Below are 21,190 nucleotides of genomic sequence, written 5' to 3' on the forward strand. Positions count from 1 at the left end.
ATGCCTTGCAGTTGCAACATATGGAAGTGCCATTTGGGGTCATTGCTCTATGGAAAGTATACAGATCACGGAAAATAAATTTCTAAGATCGGTTCTTTCTCTCCCTCAGTCTACCCCCACACATATTGTTCACACTGAACTCGGTGTGGGTTACATCTCAGATCTGATTAAACTGGCCCCCGTTTTAGCTTGGCTAAAGACTTGGTTGAATCAAGAAATTCCGCTCAACCATATCATTCTAAAAGACTGTCTGCAGCTGGATAAAGTAAATAAAATAACGTCGTTAGTCTATATCAAAAATTGTTTTGATAGATTAGGGAGACCGGATCTTTTCCATTCCCCGGATCTAATAACTGTTAAAGATATTGGATTGATTAAAAGTATGATGAAAGATCTGTTATGTCTAGAAAGAGAACAAGTAGAATATGAGAAACCTTCGGTGCGGGCCAGTATCATTTTGAGTACTCATGTGGGCCCTGAATTATACCTGTCTATTGTTAATCAACCGTTCCACCGGTTTCTACTTACACGCTTTCGGTTGAACCTGATTCATTTTACTCTTGGTCACTTTCAAACTTGGTGTCCTCCTGAAAAAGGAACGCCGTGTAATTGTGATGATTTCTCGATCCAGAACACAATGCACTTCTTGATGTTCTGTGACCATTACGCGGCTTTAAGAAAGAAATATTTGTTCCCAATTCTAAAGGAGGCGGGGTTTATACAGGTCAAACCTGCCCTCCTGTATCTACAGTTATTGCAGACCCCCAGGATCATGTTCCATGTTGCAAGTTTTTTAGTGGGTGCTGTTAGGGCCAAGAAAAGGAAGCCTGTTTTCAATCCGATTAATTTTTAATGTAACGAATTGGCTGATTATTTAACTTTTTATATGAATTGTAACATCTGCGAATTTGGGAGAATATTAATGTTTTAAGTTAATGATGTTTTTATGATGTTTTATTTTACTGACACCCCTTCTTAAACATTTTAGATAATATGAATTGTTGATTTTTTGTAATATTGTAATATTGATTGTACTGTTTCTATGCCTTTTTATGATATTTATTTATCGAAATAAAGTACTTTGACTGACTGACTGACTGAGTTGATGAGCTGACATCCAGATTTGAATAGAGTTGAGAGTAGAGTTGAGGGTTGAGATATCGTGGGCGGAGGACACCTTAAGGTAGATTTGAATGTCATCAGCATAGAGATGGTAGAGGATCCCAGATTTACTTAGGAGATTTCCCAATGGTTCCAAATAGAGATTGAACAAAGTGGGTGCGAGGATAGAACCTTGAGGGATGCCTTGACCTACCGCCAAAGGAGATGAAAGACTGTTCGCTATCTTGATCATTTGGGATCTGTCCGCGAAGAATGAGGCAAACCATTTAAGCATTGTGCCTTCTAAGCCCATTCTTTGTTGAAGTGTTAAGGAGAATGTTGTGATTAACAGTGTCAAAGGCTGCAGAGAGGTCTAGAATAATCAGAAGACAAGACTCCCCTAAATCGAGTATACGCAGCGCAACGTTGATCACTTGCAGCAGTGCTGTTTCGATGCTGTAGTTTTGAATGAACCCAGACTGGAAATTGTCAAGAAGATTATTATCCATAATATGTTTGGAAAGTTGTTTCGCTACACATTTTTCTGTGATTTTTGCAAGACAGGGGAGGTTGGTGATGGGGCGGTAGTTATTGAGGTTGTTCGCATCAGCTGAGGAGTTTTTAAGGAGTGGAGTAACCTGTCCTGTTTTAAGGGCAACAGGAAGGGAGCCTTGGCTGAGGAAGAGGTTAACCAGACAGGTCCAGTAGGAAAGAGTATGGGTGTAGAAATCAATGGCAATGTCACTAGGGATGGGGTCGTAGGAATGGTTAGAGGGTTTAGTTTCGAGGCTGCATTTGAGGAGGGCATCTTCAGAGACGAAGTCAAAGTTTTGCCAAATGACTAAGGATTTATTTGCGCTCCTCCAGGGGGGTATGAAGAATGACCTGATCCACCAGTGATTTCACTTTTTCATCAAAGAATGAAGCGAATTCTGCTGCTTTTATTGTAGAATCATCAGGCTTAATGGTTGGGGAAGAGCAGTTTGGATTTTTGACGAGGTCAAATAGGTTTTAGGGTCTATTTTTAGCTGAGTCAAGGAGGGTTCTGAAGTGTGATGCTTTTTCATGGAAAATGTGTTTGTGGTATTTTTTGATCTTGCAGAACGTAGAATGGAAAGATTAGTGGTGGACGGAGTTTGTCTCCAATGTTTCTCCAGGATTCTCAGGCTCTTCCTTTCTTCATAAAGGGATTTATTGAACCATGGTGCTCTAGGAGTAGGCCTATTCCTTTTGCTTTGAAGTGGAGCAACATTATCAATTTTGTCTGCAAGAACTGCAAAGCATTGGGAGCTGAGATCATTGACATCCAAGTACGGGTCTAGCTTTGGAAGTGAAAGCATAGCAGAATCCCACAGAGTGTCATGGTCAATGTTTTTAGTGTTATCGAACCAGGTACTAGTCCTTTTAGGTTGGTCAAGAGTTATAAAGTGTGCAAGGTGAAGAGAGAAGGGGATGAGGGAGTGATCCGGCAAGAATACCTGAATAGGGATAGAAATAGTAAGCAGGTCTGCTTTAGAAATAACAAGGTCAAGAATTGAGCCCTTAGAGCGTGTATTTTCAGTGCAGTGTTGGATGAGATCATTTGCTGAGAGAAAAGTGGCAATCCTATTGGCAGTGGAGTCTTCCAAAGAGCCCCAGTGAAGATTAAAGTCTCCCAGAAAGATCTGCCTATCACTTTGAGAGTATTGGTCGCTGATGAAGTCGGTGAGTTCCTCCAAAAAGGAAGAGCAGACACTAGGCGAGAGATAAATGGCATGAAATTTGAGGGGTGAGCAGTGTTGCACTTGAAGCTCCAGAGACAGGCATTCGAATGTACGAAAGGAGCAGATAGGGAAAGCCTTAAGTTGGAAGGAATTTCTGAAGATGATTGCAATACCTCCCCCAGCTTTGTCTTTTCTGTCATTTCTAAGGATAGAGTAGTCAGTGGGTAACAGAAGATCAAACATAGTATGAGAAGTGTTGTTGAACCAGCTCTCAGCGAGGAAGAGAAGGTCAGGATTGTGGAGAGTGATGGTGTCAGAAATTTCAAGTATGTGTTTAATTGGAGATCTGCGGTTGTGGAGCAAACAGCGCAACTCAGTCGAGACTGTTTTGGTGACTGGGGCGTATGGGCTTATAGGGGTGATAGGGATAATGTTCCTGAAGGAGGGCGGCAGGGTAGAAGGAGGCTGATGTTTAGTTCTGATAGAAGAGATGGTTGGAATAGTGTACAGAGTAGAGTTACTTGAAGAGGAAAGTGGAGGGGGTGGCATTAGAAGTCTTGTAACTAGCCAGTAAGTTAGCGATGTCTGCAGAGGACAGATTGTGATTGGCTTTTTTGGGACGCAGGAGCAAGGTACTCCTCAGGAGTTTCGGGACACTCTTGAGAGCAACAACTCTCTAAATAACTAATTCATATTTGTGTAACCTCAATTGCTTTAACTTTTCTAGGTATGTAATCTGTAAATACGTATACAATGAGGTAACCGTAGTAACTATACGTATTGTCACCTACTATCCTGTTACCCTGAATTGCTCATTTAAGGTTCTCCGCTCTATTCTTAAGCGCTCTGACGCATCTGGGTAATGTCTGTGCTATATAAAAAACTCATTAACAAATAAAGAAAGAAAGAATAGCACTTTCAAACACGGGTTGTTCTGAAAATTCGTAAGGCTGGGCTCCTTAAGGGGCACCCACAAATGTAATAACCTATCACCCAGGTGATACAACCGAACAGCGCCGAGGGACCTTAGATATGACATGTTACACAGCATAAAAATATCGTACCGTAGCATGATGTTGGATCAATAGACACCTAAAATGTTATCAGTACACTTAATTAGCGGACGCTTTACCGTTTCAAGATGGCCGCTATGCTTGCTAGGGACTGACAGCATGGGGTTGAAAGGCAGACAAGAAAGAACACAATTGGTTCGTGCCATCACTGCGTCATTTAAGGGAGCTTTTGTCAATAATGTCTGCTTTTCGCTTTTCAGAGTTTTTCTGTGAAGTCGGAAAGAAAGATCAAATTAGGAATAAAATGGATAAGGGAAGTTTTCTGGGTGTTCTTCTGCTCATCTGTTTTAAAATGATGTCCTAAATAATAAATATATGTCATTGCAATGTCAATCCCAGCGAGCAATATTGCTTCTTAAACTATTAATCAGAAAGATTAATAAAACAATCGTTTATCTTTAGCATTTCCAAGCAGGCATGCCCTCATGGTGGGAGGAGGTCTCTAATAACCCGGAACGAGTGCACGCGTTTACCTGCATGACTTGGCCTTCCCTTTCGCTCCATAATATGGGTCGGCCCATTGTAAGGCCTATAGGGTGTTTGACCTTCCCAATATGGAAGAGGTGTAACGTCATTCCTCCCAGCAAGCCAAAGGGACTGCTGACGCCACTTCCTGTTCGCAAGGAAAATAATCGGTCACGTGACTGTAAACTGCTGTCTGCTCCCCAGGACCTAAATAACTTCAAAAGAGCTCTCTGAAGATGTGTGTTCGCCGCGGTTCCTGTCAGCCGAGAGTCCAAAGCCTGTCTGGATCATATCCTGCTTCGGTACACCGTTCACAGGCCTCCTTCAGGCCAGGAGGGTTCCAGAATATTCCGACTCTGTCTGCTTTAGGGGTCACGTGGTGTAGGGCTGCGCGCGGCTGCTGTCTCCCCGGTAAAGATGGCGGCGGTCAAGTAGAAAGCTGAAGGGAGACTGAGAGGAGGCAGCGCGCGGACACAGCTACGGTGGCGGAGAGCGGACAAAGTAAGTTGTGGGCCACGGGACTGCGTGTGCTGTCCGCCTTCTGCGTGAGGGATTCCGATAATGCCACGCTGGGACTCTTGAGTACCTCCAGAGGCGGTTATAGTGGCTTCACTTTTGTATGGTGACTTTCCATGACTCAAGGCCTGTAGAGCCTTCAGGCCGTCGCAAGTGCAGGCCTTACCACTGACGTTTCCTCTGGTTGCTGTGTAGAGAGGGAGCACAGGTAGGTTTTGCTGCTAATTATCTGTTCTCCCTTACTTCCCGTGTCCTCAGCATGCCGGAAGGGGAATACGGACCCTCACTTCAACCTGCACGTGTCTTCCCAGAATTTTCCGCCTTTCATGTGGTACTGCATACTGTTAGTCACCTTCCCGTTCATGGAACACCGGCCGCCGGTGAACGTGCGATCTTTTACCCCAGTACTTTCTCTCGTTTGGTCTTGTTTCTGAAATGCAATGGGAAACCCTAAGGATATCCCTTATGTACTCTTCCCCCGGCGTGACCCATGGAAAAGACCCGAGCTTTTCACTGTGACACATAATGTAATAAAATCCAGGAATTACTTCTTCCGTGCTCTCCTCAACCTGCAAGATAGGATGAGGTGTAGTCTTTCTTGACAGATGCTATTAAGTAGGCAGCTTTTATTGCTGGAGTTTCCTTCTCCCACTCAGGGAATCACCAGCGTGTGCTAAATTGGCTCAGCGTGCTGTATCGTATCTCCCACCCCCCGTTACATAATGTATGGGGTTGGTCTCCCTTTGGGTTCCCCCCCCCACCATATGTTAAATTAAGCCTTTGCCCGCGGTCGACCACGATGTGTATCATTGTAAGTTGCAAACGTGCGTGTTCTCAGCTTCCCTTCCTGTCATAGGTTAGCTCTGATGTTTTCCAGTTGACACGTAAATCGTATTTATAGCCTACACCAGAGTAGCCACATCAGACATTTTAACTTAGAAAGAAAAAACAACTCATCCGCAAATTCGAGCTGACCCGGAAGTTTATGTATCAGACACGTGGTGTGATAAAGACTTGTTCAGCTGACCTTTAAAAACTTGTTGTTCTGTATTATTTCTTGGCTGGCACACAGAATGTTCTACAGTTAATGAAAACGAAACCACTGACGCTAAAATGGTATTTTGTTTCAATCGTTTTATTTGTCATTTTGGCGTCGAACCCCAGGACGTGCTTTGGAGTAGAAACAAGTGAACACCAACTTCGAGTGCTTCTTGCGTATTAACTCATTACTACCGGTATTTTAACTGTTCAGTGTGACTCATTGGTTACGCGACAAGTTTGACTTAAATATTGTACAGTAATTGTTTGTTGACGATGTTTTAACAATTTTGTTTCTCTTACTGTTTTAAGTGTATTCCGGCAATATGAATCAATCGCGTAAGACGTCTCGTGAACCAAATAAAACGTTTGTTTATGAATATACAGTTTACTCTTATTTTTATTCAGCGTGATTCATTACTGCGAGTCTGTCCATATGTTATTTAATCAGAAATACTAATTCGCTGTACTTCAAAAGAGCAGATCTACACTCTATTTCCATTTTCGAGGCACTCAAACACCCTTTTTGTGGATTTTAGTTAGCCTCGCTTCGCTTAAGTTAAACTTTCAATTTTTGGTGAGAATGTGTGAAAGTATTTGTCAATTTTTTTTTTTTTTTTTTGTTTTTTTTACATTAGAGCTGCTTAGCCACTGGCTGACTAGGGTGCCCGCTAGAAGGCGAGTTTGTCTTCTACTGTACAGTGCCCATCTGTTCTCACCTTCAAGAGATTTCATATGAAGAATCATTTGTATTATTACGTTCTTACACCCACTGCATTTTCTCAGAGAAATACATGCCCACCAACGTTAAGTAAGTATACAAGGGATCAACTTACTTTTTAATTGAAAAACTCGTTATTTCCACGAAGTGATTGGTCCTCGCTATTCGTATGGAATCCTGGGTATCGCCACCCGAAGAAACGTTGACAATGATGGTTTGGAACCAAGAGTTATTGCTCTATTTCTAATATTGCTATATTCTTAAATTCTTGATTAAACAGTTACTATTTATTTGTAGATTATGTCGAGTGCGCTGAAGGTTTTTAGCAATAAACAGTTCGGGTTCTTCCCGTGCAGAGCTACAAAGACTGCTCTCGATGTCCAGTCCACCACCCTAGTCTTGGAGGCTAACAACCCATCCTTAGTAATTTTTGTCTTTCATCCTCTTTACACACCGTTGACCACCATATGTGGATGCTTCTTAACAGATTGACTTGGCTGATGCGTAACTCTATTAAGTGGATGGACTCGTTAATAACAAGGATTTTTTTATGTTATTGCTTAAATGTCACCAAACGGGTTATTAAACAGTGCTGCGATAGTAACCTGTATGGTAGAGAAGATGAAAATGTTAGGCAATAATGTTTAAATTGCATTAATAGATGAAAGACGGGTTTGAGATGATTAATTGGTGCTGTATCGACAGATTTGATGAAAATAACAACGAAAGTCTTAACACAATGCTTTAGGTAGATGTGCTGAAGGCTGTGAACTGTAAATAACAAGAAAATGGGCAGATGTTTTTCAACAATTATTTAGCAATACCTAGACAATAAATTCTAAGTCTGAATGATTTATTTCATTTTTCAATTTTCAAACATTATACATGAAAACAGTGTGAAACATTTACCAACAGTGTCTAAATAGTGATGCAGAGTAATTGATAAAACGTGTATAAAACATAAACACCATACAAAATAACAATTGCCTCAGTCATTAGAGGGCACCAGTCCTTGTATAACATGTAAAGGAACAGGCGGACGTAGCCCAATTCAAGAAATCCTGGATGTTAACTGAGCTGAAGACCGCACGAAGTTAGATGGGGTCATTCCACCAGTGGGAAATAGATTTCTTTTGAGGCCCAACAGTGCCCTACAGATGTTCTAGCTTCAGCTCAGAGTAAACACGTTTCAAACCCTGCCTTGTTCTGTGGTTCTCCTCAGGACGTGGACTGGAAGTGGCCTTAACTGTAGCTGTCAAATGCTCCCATGTAGTGTTAACATTCCATGGTAAAGCTGTTAGTCAACTTCTCTCAGGGCAGTGTGGTCTTACGGAGTATCAACGTGATGAAACTTTCAGAGGTTCAGCATTCGGTGAAGCCCTTATAAGCAAGTGTTATTTCACAAGGCTTCTCCTTCCTACCGAGCAGTGCTCTGCGGTAAAGCTTATAACAGTTCCGTATTCCATGGAGTTCTTCAATCTCCTGGACTCCAATTCATCCATACGCCATCTCGGGTCTGCAGCTCTTGAAGAGCAAGAGCCTTGTAAAATAACACTTGCTTATAAGGGCTTCACCGAATGCTGAACCTCTGAAAGTTTCATCACGTTGATACTCCGTAAGACCACACTGCCCTGAGAGAAGTCGACTTTAACAGCTTTACCATACTTCTCCCAGCAAGAGGGCAGAGTGGGACATGTCCACACCATGTGCAGTAAATCTGCCTCTTAGTTGAGGTATTTAGGACAGTAGGATGCGGCTGCGTTGAAGACAATGTAATTTAGAGTGTCTTAGTTATGCTCTATGTAATAGTGTGAAATGGATACATTTGAATTGCGTATTTCGATAGAGTACTCTGGCATGAATTGCCATGGAAAGGTCTGCAGAGTTTCGCGTTCCAACGATCACTCTATGAGACTAATGTAATTTGCAAATGGGAACGTAGGCCCTTGCGTAACCTCTTAACTAAGCGTCTACCTGTGCCCATCTTGTAAACTGCTTGCTCCAGTGCATGGGTGTCGGGTTCTGCCCCATCGATGACCAGTGTTGGCGTATGTAATGTAGGATATTGGCATGTGTAAGAAAACGTGGTCCAGGGAGTTTGTGTTGTATAAAATTTCAGTGTGACAAGTGTCCTGTCCTGAAGAAAAATAAAATAACCAATGGTGGAGACACCCTGGGCAAATATGGTGTATATCAGTTTTGTCGATGTGAGGGTGCCTATCGGGGGTGGGCATACCACAAGGAGTGATGTTTGGGGAAATAGGGAATTCCTGGTACGTGTGGGTGCAATATTCCAGTATGTAAGGGCGTTGTAAAAGTCTGTTATTCAGCGCCTTGAGACCCATGGGTAGTAAGTGCACTTTGCAAATACACCTGTTATGTTGTGTAAGAGTAAAGGCAAGTTAGGGGGCCTCGTGCACCTGGGTAGTAGTAATGCATGTAAACTCACAGTGGGCAGTTTGGATAGCATATACCCTAACTTGCATATGAAAATTCGCCATCCAGTATGAAAGCCACTGAAATTTGGCTGCAGTGTAAAGGCACCGAAAATCGGGGGCGCATAGTCTGCCACTTACCGGTTGCAGCTTGGGAAGACCAATGTGGCAGCAGCCCAGGCCCCATATTTGATCAACTAGAGGAGTCCAAAGTTTTAAAAACAGAACGCGGAATAATGATTGGAAAATTTACAAAATAATATGAACACTACTATTTTGGAGAGGGCTAATCTGCCTGTCACCGAAAGGGGAGGGCAACTCAGAAATTCACCTGGGCTCTTAGCACTGAGATGGCCTTATGTAAATTCCCACGAGCAGATCAGTGTGTGTTATATGGATATGAATGCCCAGATATCTAAATGTCATGGGCTTTCGGGATGGTTTCTGTGCCTACAGGTATCATGTCTTGTTTCTCAGTGCAGGTAGTACAGTATTTAAAAAAAAAAAATTTTTTTTTAATTATACTTCGCAGCAACAAGCCATAGATCTTCTAGATGGTATGCATACATAGTGAAAATCAGCAAAGCACATTCCCAATACATTACTACGTTGAGATGCAATACGTCATAGTCATACCCAGCATTCCTCATGCATATACTCCTCCCTCCCTAGTGTTCCCCATCTAGACTCTCATCTACCTGTTCTCGCGGTGGTTCACAGATATATCCCCTGAATTTATTCCACGCCCCCCAGATCTTGCTCCATTTTTGGGGACAGCCGCGATTAATGAACACTGTTATCTCTGCTACCATGGCCGCGTCCATGTCCTTACACCATGCAGCGAGTGATGGTACTTCCGCTGCCCACCATTTTTGGTTGTACAGTATTTTAAAGAAGTCGTTCTGTACGTTTTAATGACTTACATTAAAAACTTTTTTGTTTTCATAGATTGAATGAGTTGATAAGCATTGGTAGATCATATATTCTTTGTTGGCTGCTACAGTGTAGCCAGTAGCTGGAGATGGGTGGTGCAAGATTTGTGAGGCTTTATGCATAATCCTTAGTATTTAGTACTTAACTCTGTGTGGTACTGGGAGCCAGTGCATGTCCAGTCAGCACTGTTGAGGTTGATCTAAAGTTTTCTGAGGTGACTGCAGCTTCCCGCTGCTTGGCTTTGAATCCTTCGTGGGTTTTTTTTTTTTTTTAATTTGAAACCTTTTCAGATCTTCATAGCTGTTCTTGCAAAAATCCTGTTTAGGGTAGATCATTGCCCTTGTAAGTTAAGTGGGATAAGAGCAAAGGCGTGGGTTTTGTTCTGAATGTACTGTTGGTAAATGGCTTTAATAGCCACAGTTTTTCGGAAGGGTCAAAAGACATCCTTGTCGAACATAATTACTTATATTTTTATTTATTTTTCTTGTTCTTTCTACCGCCCCTTCCCCAATTGCTTATATGTTGGTGGTTGGCCTAAATGGAAGAGCGTTGTGTGTTTGTGCCCTGTTATTGACAATTAAGACTTTAGTTTTCTCTCTGTTGCAGCATTATGTCCATCCTCCAAGTGATTATGTGTACCAAATAGACATGAACCTAGTTTGGGGAAAAAGTGTTATATTTTGAGGAAGATTTGAGTTGTTCACACATAACTGGAGCTGATGTGGATTTGTGCAGAGGAGGGGCAAATCCTATAAAGAGTGGTGGTGCTTTGGGATCTCATCAGGGGACTAAAGGAAGCAGAAAGCTTCTGCTTTAGTTTCCAATTAGATAGCTGTACTACTTTTGCAGGGGCCCTGATTTACAGGCCTCCGGGTCCTGCCTCCAAGTTTCTAGATATGTTGGGTGAAAGCATAAGCTCTTTAGTGGTAAGGTATTCAAACTTCATCTTGTTAGGTGATTTTAATATACATCTTGAAGCCGCAGATATACCAAACACCGACTCCTTCTTAGAAACTATGAATACGCTAGGGCTAAAACAGATGACCGAGGGGGCCACTCATCCAGCAGGGCACACCCTGGATGGAATATGCATAAACTCAGCTAACCTAATCATCTCCCCTCCAGTGGCAATTACTTGGTCAGATCACAAATTAGTTCCTTTTTAAGCTTGACCTTAAAAACGTACAACCTGAGAAAAATCTGGGGAAACCTGGTCGTACACGAAAATGGGAAAACTTGCTCTCTAATCCTATTTTGCAGGACATAGCAGAAGCAAAAAAAAAAAACCTCTCACGGGGGACCCTGAAATAGATGTTAATGAATGGATGATATCCGTGGCTGACACGTTGGTTCCCCTAAAGAAAAACCGTAGGAAAAAAGGTCAGCTCCCTGGTTTACCCCTAGCGTAAAAGTTTCACAGGGACAATGTAGAATACTAGAAAAGAAATGGCGAAAAAATTACGAAACTGAAGATTTGGTGTCTTTTAAATCTGCTCTCAGATCTTACCACCAGCGTATTAAACGTGAAAAGACCTACTACTCTAATCTTATAAAGAAGATAATCAAAAAACATTTTTAATATAGTAAAAACTCTTACTTATCCTAAAAATCTACAACAGGAAATTCCACCCTCAAAGAGCTATGTGATCAGATCGCCGACTTCTTTGAAAATAAAATTGACTTAAAGAAAGATGTTACTATAACACTCCCCCAGATGCAAAACGCCCAGACCACGGGGGCAGAAATAAGGAATTGATATGCTTCAAGGAGATTAATCTAGGCAAGCTATTCTCTCATGTAAATCTGGCTCGCCTTTTGATACCTGCCCTCCAAAAATTTTACATACAATAGTGGATACTGTCAACCCCATCTTTAACCAGATTATAAATGCTACCTTTAGACTAGCTAAAATTCCCGACAGCTGGAACTGCCGCCGTAAAACCACTTCAAAAAAAGAAACTTTCAGATCCCACAATCCTCTAATCTCAGGCCTATTTGTCTGCTGCCATGTCTGAGTAAAATGGCAGAGAAAATTGTCAACAACCAACTTGATGATTTCATGCAGGAAACCCAACATATTACATCCTAAGCAATCTGGCTGTCGACCGGGTCATTCAACAGAATCAGTACTTTTGCACACCACTGAATCCCTAAAACTTGCTTTGTATCGGGGAAAGGATGCAGTACTGGTTCTGTTGGATTTGTCAGCGGCATTTGACACGGTCTCTCATGACATCCTGAGAGACAGACTTGCATTCAGTGGAATCACTAACAATGCATTGGCCTGGTTTACCTCCTTTTTAGAAAACAGATTGTAACATTGGGAGGCCATAAATCACAAGAAAGCGGGCTGGCATCAGGGGTCCCTCAGGGCTCGGTCCTGAGCCCAACACTTTTTATTAATCTATATGGCACCACTGCTTTTTAGGTCTCTCCTTGCTATCGCGTAAGCGATCGCAAAGCGAGACTATTGAAAGCGGGTTTGAAAAGTGCTCCCAAAAAGCGGATTGCATTGCTAGCACACGCACAATCACGCGCATCGTGCCGCCATGCAATCCGCTTTTTGGGAGCACTTCAAAGGGTCCGCTCCCCTGCCTGAAAGGCGCTCCCCCGCCCCCAAGCGTGCGCCACGCTCTGCCAGGTTTGTTTACCATCCACAGTTCTACTTTCTCTTTCGTCTTTCTTGTTAAATAATGGCCTGTATTGCTTTTCTATGAAAGGGGGCTTTTAACCCGTAGTCCGCCACATTACCCTGTCCCACAAAACAGAACTCCCACTCTGGTCCATAACTACAAATCACTGTCAGCTGGAGCCAGCACTTTACCCGTAACACCGGCAGCACCGCTCAAGGGCACGCTTACTGTACACTCGCACCTACCCACCAGGACCCCCTCGCTCGCACCTGTGCCGTGAATTGCGCCTTCTGCTGCTCAGCAGCCAGCATGGACACCAACTCCGCCTTGACCTCTTTGGAGATGCTGCCCGAAGAAAAGTCCATATTCGGGGAGTACTCGGCCATCGTGCCCAGTGACAACAGATAATTCAGAAATACGACCTTCAACACTCTCTGCTACAGCCACAAAACGCTCAACTGTACACACCCCTGCTTTTTTTTTTTTATGCACGTGCACCGTGGCCATATTGGAATGGTTAGGATTTGCAAAATATCGGGTAGACGCTTTGTATAGTACGTCACGATGCACGCATCCCAACGACCTTCTCATAATTATTTAAATCGTCATCTTGGATTAGGTTATATATTTTCCAAGTATGCTTATTTCGCTTCGATGCAGCTTTAACCACTGATCACCGATAGAGCAATGCTGCGAATGCTTGTTTTGCGGTCATGCTGTAAGAAGAGGCGGAGTGCAACGGATGTGACTTCAGCCACCATTAAAGCTCTCTGTCAAACTTTAGGGCACGTCCAGGTCGTGTACTTCCGGGTGGAGGAGGTAACCTTCGTCGTCAGTTCTCTTCTCCCATCATGGCGGCATTACTGAGATTGAGCTGTTCCATGAGTGCGAAAGGTCAGTGGTTTACGTCGCAGCATGTTTGTGGAAATTACTTTGTAAATGGGCACAGGGTGTATGTATAGTGTCTGTCACAGTCCGTTGATTGTCAACCCAAGTCTATGAACTCCAGGGGAGTTCCTATCAGCACTCCATCTCAAGCGAAGTTAGCAGACAATCCTAAAATAATTGCACTTGTATACCGTTTGGTACCCCAGACAAGGCTTTGAAGTGCCTTCGTCGAGAAGCGATTAATGACGACATGGACGATAAATAGCTGCAATACCATTATACAACAAGCATTGTCTGGCCTTTGGGACCTTATAAGTATTTAACCATGCATCACATCATCCTGGGTGCTACAACATCTACTGTTCTTTAACATGTAAGCTTTGACACTAATAGGCACATTATAGCACTGCACTTAGATGTACATAAAGCGTTATTTTTGTACAACTGGTAGTCTGTACTCTCATATCTGGAAGTGCTTTCATACATGATATTGAAGAAAAGACAACTATAAAAGACATATGAGGCATATATTACTAGTAAATCTGTACTTTTAGACTAAGGCATTTTATCCAGTAATGCAGCGTGCAATACACATTCGGTCCCCCTAAGGAGCATCGCAGAACTAAAACCTAACGTCACGTTTAGCAGAGGCTCCAGAGAACGACAATGCCTTTTATTTATGTTTTGAAAACCAAAACATAAATAAAGGGCATTCTCATTTACAATGCCAATAGCTCAAACTGCATAAATGCGAGACCTATTGCATTGCAAATGCTTGTTTTGATGGACACGTACGATGTTGAGTGCAACGCTTATGCTGATGACACTCAACTGATCCTTTCCTTGGATAAAAATTCAACAGTGGCCGAAGGAAAAATGTCATCACTGTCTAACAGCAGTGATGGATTGGATGAAGTTAAACCATTTGAAATTAATGGCTCCAAAACAGAGATTATGCTGTTTGGCAAGACAAATGTTTTCTGACTGGACCAATGGTGGCTGTCAAATTCAGCCCCACCCCCGACTACAGTGGAGACTGTAAAGAATCTGGGAATAACATTTGATCATACGTTATCCTTCCACAAGTAAGCTCTTGCTGTGGCAGGTACCTGTTTTCAAGTAATACAAATTCTCAGGATTTTTTTTTATCTACTCCCAACATCGGCCAAAAAGACTGTGGTAGCAGCCTTAGTTCTATCCTGTCTAGACTACTGTAATAGTCTCTATGCAGGGAAAAAAACAGTCCTACAGAGACTACAGGTGGTCCAGAACGCTGCAGCGAGGCTGTTACTCAATTTGCCTAGAGATTCCTCCTCTGCAACAGCACTAAAAACCCTCCATTGGCTGCTCATCCGTAAGAGGATTATTTGTAATGTTCTTGCCATCATTTATAAAACAACTAACAATACTGGACCAGAATACCTCCATGTCAGAACGAAGCCATACATCACTCTAAGCTCATCTTCAGAGAACCTATTAATAACACCAAAATTTAAACTTAAAACCAGGGGCGGAAAGACCCTGGCAGCCATAGGGACCAAAGCATGGAACTCAGACACACACACAAACTGAACTTAAATTCAGGAAGTCCTTAAAAACATGGATTTTTGGTATCCCAGATAATATTGCCTGGTCTTTTCTCTAACTTCTATCTCTGAGACTATGCCAGTTTTTTTTTTTTTGTTTTTTTTTTTTTTCTTCTCTCTTCTGGAAAGTGCTTTCTCTCTCTGCATACAGCGCCAAGATACTCATTGGAGTGAACGTTGCACTATACAAAAGTAATTTCATTCATTCATCTCCCCAGATTAATGCTTTCTACATTGGCTGATTAACTTACTGGTTGTTAGGCAGGAACAGTGTGATGTGTTGTAGGACACATGACAGACCTGACCACATCTTGAACAAAAGATGGTCCAGTCTTTCACTCGGTTGTTCGGGCTGTGGTGGTTCACCATATAGTTGGGGGGGCTCAGTGAGCTAGGACAGTTGGTACTGCTGTCTTATAAGCGTCCAGGGCTGACAAGATGGTTTGCATATTCATTGTTGAATTGAGGTGCTTTCCGTCACTCGAGGTGACTGACTGAATAAAACTCCAAAATCCACTCACCTGCACATGAGTTGGTGGGTATATTTAAGGCTTTTATTTTTGCAGCTGATTTAACTGCTTTGGATAGGTGTAAAGATTTGCAGTTGTTTTTGAGTTAAGACTTGGTGGTGCCAGGGCTGGAAAGTTGCATGTTTTATATCTCATAATTTTGCAATTTTCTAATGTAACCTGAAGGATATAGCTTTCCTAGTGTAACGTGCACATGCTGCAATTCCACCTTGGCAGTTCCAGGCATATGTATCGCCTTAAGCAACTTTATTAAATGTTAAGTAAGTAGCAGCAGGAAGTGGAGGAATTACAATGTCCATGCTCATTTGATCAGTTATCTAGTTAATTTTGATTTTACAAAAATTGTATGCACTTCTATTTAGTGCTTAAGTAAATTGTCCAAAATGTAGGTAGTTTCCACAAAACCTTACTTTCAGAACGTATTGTCCATGTAAATGGGAAGTTTTTCGGGGACTTTAAAAGAAAAATAACAAACCAAATCTTTATTTAGGTTGAAGAGCGCGTGGATCACATAGCAATGCCTAATTGCAATAAAATCACAGGTAATCTAAAACATCGCATGAAGGGGAACAACAATCTACTTTGCACGTCCACCTTTGTAGTGTCCAATAGTGCGATCATTTATATCCACATGCAGTACCTATGCTTACACACTACACCAGTAGTGATGTATCACCTCCTATCCCTTTCACCCATTAAATAGTAATGTGAGCTTAACAATCAACCTCCAAATACAAAAATAAGAGATCCTGCTCCGTTGTCTCCCTTGTATCAGAATTTGAGAGCTTTGGAGATGCTTCTAGTAGCAGAGGAGAAATAACTAATGGGTCTACCAGTGGTCAATGCATGTGACATGCCTTATATGTACCTGCACCAGTGGCGTCTACTGGTCATAATCTGAGAAACTTGTGGCCACATGACGGCCGCAGCCCACTTCTCAACTTCTGCCCATCATTGTCTATTGGGGGACCCTGCAGGAATTTCCAGTGAAGGGCAAATAACCATCGGGCAATTGCTGCCATGTAAATTTCAAGAGGGATGTACGATTACATGCTGAGAGCAGTTCTTCCTTTGCATTAAAGGCTCTGTTTTTGGCTGGAGTAGTAAACTCAATCTGTTGTGCGATTAGATAAATCCAATGGGTTCTCAGGCAGCTTTTAACTCATTTAGTGTGGGTCAAAAGTTGATTTATACCTGCCTGAGTATACCTTTTCTTATATGATTCCTACAAATGTAGCAGGGCTGTGTATTAGACCAACACAAACATCATAGTATAGAGACGTAGTCGACATGTACCATCTCAGGCCTCCAAAAATCTTGTTACCCACTCGTTTTGGTGAGTCAGTCACTTTATCAGGTCAAGCTATTTTAGGACCGACTGCTCCTTTCTGGCAAGTTTACTTAAGCTGGAAAGGAACAGGTGGTCTGTTCATTCAGAAATTGAATGGGCAATAAAGATGCTTTGAATCTTGTTAGGTCACGCCTGGCGTTAGCAGCATGCATGCCCTGCTCTCGCTGTGTGAGGGCCTTTTGGAATCAATACGTTTTCCAGATGTGCATGCGGACGGACAAAAGATGTGCACGCTTAGGGACAGAAGGTGTGCACGGGTCACGGCGTGCGCATGGCGCGCTTTCGCTTGCGATTAGAGGCTCTTTGAAGCCAGCCTTGTAGTGAGAAGGGTTGGTGTGTTTTAAAAATTATTTGGTTCAACTTTACTTCATTTGCCGTGGGCGGACTCTTTCCTCACGGTCGCCGCGCTTGTTTACTTTATGCAGCCGTGTTAATATTTTATTTCACCTATTTCTAGCAATGTTTACAACACCTCTCGTAGCGCTTAATATCTGGCTGTACGGGTAAAAGTCAAAGAAAAGGGATGACTGTTTGGTATTACCCCCTTTGTGACCAGAGCGTTTCAGGTCTAGCAAGGTCTGAGTATCCTTTCCAGTTGCGTTCAGTGAGCATCTGGCGTCGCTTTTACGTCCATCACTTCCCGTCGCTTATTTACTGGATTTGGCAATGAAGATGTCACATTTTCACAAACCGCCTTCCTCAAGTAAGCTCCATATGCTATACATGTCTGGAGCAGTGAAGATAGCATTTTGCGATCATGTTTTAAAAAATGAAAGGCAATGTTTTGCACATCATAACACGTGGCTTAAACAAGGTGATATTCATATGCTTGGCACTGCCCCCACCTTTTCCGACCCCCTCTCTATTGCCCTGAAGCAAAAAACTGCGCCACCTTCACCGCAGCCATGCAAACGCATAACAAGAGCTTCGAGACACCAGCAGTTTCAGAAGCGGAACCAGGCTGGGTCTAACGCAGATCGCTCTGCATATTGGTCAGTCAGATGCTGTGATTTTACGTGCATCTTTGTCTCTACATCTTACGGTGCATGCACTTCTGCAATTCACAGCCACCCATCAGCATCACAAAGGGCACTTTCCGCAAACATGGGTCTGCAGTTGGTTATCACCCGGGTCTGCACGAAGTACCTGTTCAGGTCTGTCATAAGACTGCAGGAGGCCCAAGGTGTTTTCAGGTTTCCTTCCCACCACTGGAGACTGCCTGAAATGTGAAGGAGGAGGTCAGCCTGGTGCTGTGCCATAAATGCGGTGAGTGTGGTTCAAAATGCAACAAACGGCCAAATTGGTTTTATTCACAACCACCCACATTAGCACCATTTTACAGTTTGCCAGTGAAGTGCTACTTTAATTTCTAAGTCTTTCTTTGAACAACATTGTTTTTCCCAGGTGGGGGGTGAAGTACACCATTCCTAAAGGTACTGCAATACCTGGTTGATGTGTACAGTGGAAAAAGTTTAATGTGATCCTTATCAGCTGTTTTCCTTATTTTAGTTTATAAAATGTGTTCAGGGATTTTTATTTTTAAGAACCATACTGCTTATGTTTCGTAAAGTTATAAGCAATGGACATTAAAACCGGTCACTTCCGGCCCTGTAGTCATGTCCTTAACTTTTCAGGCAAAAACATTAAATGATTTCTGAATAAGAAGTGTAAACGCATTATGGTAACTATGTTGTTTCTGCTTACATTTCTCATGCTTTACTTAATCTTGCATCCCATATCAGTGTTTGCTATTTCCAGGATGTTGTCACTTTAAAACATTTTTTTTAGCCAGCATATTATTCTGGTCTCCCCTCCATCATCTATTTCCCATTTTCTGGTTCTCCAGCACCGCGAGGTAATACAAATGGCTATAACTCTACGCTAATATCTTCACTCCATTGCCAATGAAAGGCAAAAACCTTGTCCTTTTCAACGACAGCTCTGACTTGTACAAATGCGAGACCGATTGCATTGCAAAGGCTTGTTTTTATCTTGACACACATTTGCTTCCTTTTAGGGCAGAGGTCAAATGTCAGTTTGTATTTTTACTAATTGCTGCTTATCTTGTCATGCAAAAAAGTGTTTATTGCAGATTTTACAGTTTTAATGGGAAGAAAATCATGATTTTTTTTTAATGCCGAAGGCCAATATGCATAATCCTTTGTCCCCCACACACAGCAGCAACAAGAAACTTAGAATAGAATACATCAACTCTAGAACATGCATATAAACCCTTCACACACAGCCATCTTTCTTCTTTTGTTGCTGCTCATACACAAATAAGTATATTCTTTTGTCCTTGAAATGCATATGAGTGTTTGGATGTTTATATTGGCTATAAGGGTTTTTCTATGATTAGGGTTAAAGTAGGAGAGGACTAGGCTTGGAGTAAGCACGGTTAAGAGCATTGGGGTTTTATCGGATTTAAAAAAAGTTAACCGTTTGAGGAAAACAAGGGTTTAATTTTTGGACGCGCAATGGTTTACTTTGAATTATCGTCTGTTTGGATGGCGTCTGTGTGAAGCGTATTGGAAGGCAGGCGTTTAGGTAAGATGGTCTTAACGTTGATCAACATGTGTAGGCCATTAGCTGCTCTTGTCTGCTGCGCGTGTATGCTGTGCTCCCACTGAACTTGAGTAGAAGGAGGACTCGCGTATTGGAGCTCTGGGTCGCACGGCAGAGGTCGAATGTCAGTTTGGCTATTTACTAATTGCTGCTTATCTTGTCATGAAAAAGTGTTTAATTTTCTTTCACTTACCAGTTTTGTTTTTTGTCAAGTGAGCTGCCTGACAACTGTGAAACAAAATGTAAGAATTTTTTTTTTTACTAACACGGCTTGTAAATGAATGGTACAAATGTTTCTAAATATATCAAATTACGAAAGCACAACATTACAATTATTTGGGGGGGGGTTAATTCAGAATTTTGATAAAAAAACAAAGATTTTAAATGGGAGCAAAACAATCAGAACTCTTTAATTGGTGATGTGCAAATGAGAAATATTTGCAGAAACTCTAGTTCCAAACTTTTTTGTACGCTATATAGTTTAATCGGTAAAACCTCATTTCGATGTGAAATTTTGGGCCATTTCAATGGAAATTCTGCTGATTGCTTTAGTTATGTACTTATTAAATATTAAGTGATAGTTTTCCAACGATTTGAGAAACATTCCTGCCCGCGGCTCTGATAACAATGTGACTTATGAACTAAGAGGGAAGTCTTAGGGGTCATGTGTAACCTAAATGTGGCTAGATTTACATGTATATGGAGCAAAAGGTTAGTCTACGGGGCTCAAAATCACACAATTGTTACTAGACCTGCAGGTCTAGTAACTTTAATAATCTTCTCGACCTAACTGACCTAAATATCATGTACTTGTGAGGGTTTTGGCTAGCTCACAGTACCACATCTAACCCCTAAACTAAACCTGGCAACAGATGTTGGCAACCTCGAATGTGACAGATTACCAAGGAATCTGTGAACCTCAATCTAACCCTTTCTTTTGTCACTCTTGTACAACCAAGGTTAACAAAAGGAAGATACAACAATGCATTTCTAAACATTTATCGAAATTATCATATTCTTGCATAAAGTGCACAAGCTGTGATTATTAGAAAAACGAGATGTTACTGTAATCAACAGTGTTAGAATGGTAAACAGTATGAACAATTCAACTGTTAATTGTAGCTTATGTCTGCCAATTCCTATCTGAACCTATACTTTACTAAAAAGAGCATATCTATAGCCTTATTCTGCCAGAGCAATTGGGATAGTTTTACCCTAATTTCTTAGTCTTGGGTGGTAAGAAGCTGGCCTTGGTGTACAGGTAATCTACTTAAGCAGGCTGGAGGTCGGAGACAGCAGGGCTGCATCTCCGTCGCAATAAGCAGCAGTTCTGTGATTCTCAGCATGGAAATGCTCCTCTCAGAGTCTTAGTATGTGAGCCATTTATCTAATAAAACGCTTTTCTAGTCCACTGTGGCAGAGACTCAGAGCAGCTCATACAGCTTCGTCTAGCTAAAATGAAGTGTCTACTAATGAGCACAGAAAGAACAGTGCATCGTGTTCTTCATGTGCGATCCTGGAACTAACTGTACAGACTGCAGGGCGTCGGTGACTATCGCAAATATACATGTTAGCAGAAAATTGTGACACAGGGCAGCATGAAAAAGAGATCTTAAGGAGTTTAATCTAAAAAAAATAAAAAAGGGAATGAA

At 42.0% G+C, this 21,190-nt stretch overlaps 1 protein-coding gene across 6 annotated transcripts in view; it reads left to right on the forward strand.

Moving 5' to 3' along the window:
* Positions 1 to 4,485: 4,485 nt before the first annotated feature.
* The window catches only part of SBNO1 (strawberry notch homolog 1), a 1,282,279-nt gene continuing 1,265,574 nt past the window's right edge, over positions 4,486 to 21,190 (forward strand). For 2 of the 6 annotated variants that reach the window (XM_085634808.1, XM_085634812.1), the window contains exon 1: positions 4,740 to 4,843. The gene's annotated coding sequence lies outside the window, so the exon portion shown is untranslated. Of the gene's footprint in view, positions 5,067 to 21,190 lie in introns of all 6 variants that reach the window. The other 4 variants (XM_085634811.1, XM_085634813.1, XM_085634807.1 and 1 more) reach the window with 4 other exon arrangements.

Source organism: Triturus cristatus, chromosome 11, assembly GCF_964204655.1.
Source record: "Triturus cristatus chromosome 11, aTriCri1.1, whole genome shotgun sequence".
Lineage (NCBI taxonomy): Eukaryota > Metazoa > Chordata > Amphibia > Caudata > Salamandridae > Triturus > Triturus cristatus.